Raw genomic sequence first — 1,546 nt, 5'->3', positions numbered from 1 at the left:
AGTGGTAAAGTTATCCAAAATACACATCTTGATGCCATAAATGGCAATGATTTTCATCCAGGCGCAAGTCGGAGGAGAAGACACGGGATAATATAATTGCTCAAGGTGGTTTTTATAGACTTTCAAGAAGGCTATCATTAATCCAAGCATTAAAAAAATAGGGAGATGGGTTGTTCTAGACCCCTTAAATGTCTCCACTTGTTGGGATTATCCGCACTCTGCCCAGTCAGAAGCCGGATTTTTGGTGTCGCAGCCTGCTACACTATGCAAATTACCTTAACGTCATCCCATCTTTTATGACCGGTTAGCTACAAATGCGGCAGCGCTTACCTGTCACCTCAGCCTAAATCTAAAATCCTCCCAGAGAGGTTTGAGGTGTGAGATTTCACACTGTCTTAAAAGGATTAAACCTTCATCTCACTGACTGACTGGTACGGAATATTTTTGAATGTGTAGTTTTGCTAAATCCTTAGAGATTTTGTTATTCCAAGAAGAAACAGTTGTAGAGTAGCAACGAATTGGTGTATTTAATTGATTGAAATTGACATATCTTGTGAAAAAGCACCGATATCCGGAGGAGTGATCTTTAAAGATGATGTAATGCAAGTAAACTTGAAGGTGGATTTATTAGACATGTGGCAATGAAGTGGAAGGCCGGTAGACTAGACTGTTTCGGTTGATCTTCCATTCTATCGGGTCACCAGCCAAAGTAAAGCAAATAATCTACAAAACACTCTCAAATTCTTTGTTTGGATTGTGATATCGTAATTCTTAACTAGAAAACTAATCCTTACAACTGCGGTATTTGGGTTTTCAAGTTTGTTCATGTCAATCGAGGACTTCCAGGTATCGAAGGAAGAAAGAGAATTTAAGGGGTAAGAAAAGCAGGTCAGAATCAAAAAGCTCATTTTTTAACAAATGAAGGCCAAATCTTTTTAAATTACAAGTTTGAAAGTTAGTTTATCGCCTGTTCAATTCTAGCATACCCAAGGTTAAGCAGCTGCATTCAGTCTGGAATCAATGGTAAAAATCTTAACGCAGACGAGTGCTATGTTTTAAGCTGAAAACCACAACAAACAACGGAACAATTGCATTCTAACGCTGTCCTGATGAGCAGTCGAGCGACCAGTTACCGTTCTGTACGACGCTTGAAGTCGTCTGAAGATAATAGTAGATACCCACTGCTCCGAGTTTTACCCCTTCTTTGACAAGAGTCCTGATTTAACAAGTTTTCGAATGAGACTTCACTTAAAAATATAAGCAATACCTACCCTTCGGTCGGTTCTAGTGATGAATTGCTCTGAAATTCTTCCTTGGTGAGAAAGATTTATGTGTCATCAAGGATTAAGAGAACTAGAGGTTAATGCGTCACCACATAAATTAAGAGAAGCTTTTCTTCCTTTAGGTTTTATTCTTTACAACATTTCTGGCCTTTAAATTGTCTGATGACCGACTGATGTGGCTCCGGTTTATTTGCAAATCAGTGATGAGCTAACGAACATTGCCTGCTCCACAGTTCTAAGACTTCTTAGATTCAACCATTCTT

This window comes from Echinococcus granulosus, assembly GCF_000524195.1.
Source record: "Echinococcus granulosus chromosome Unknown EG_S00066, whole genome shotgun sequence".
Classification (NCBI taxonomy): domain Eukaryota; kingdom Metazoa; phylum Platyhelminthes; class Cestoda; order Cyclophyllidea; family Taeniidae; genus Echinococcus; species Echinococcus granulosus.
The sequence above is the reverse complement of the archived record's forward strand: the minus strand, read 5'-3'. Positions refer to the sequence as shown.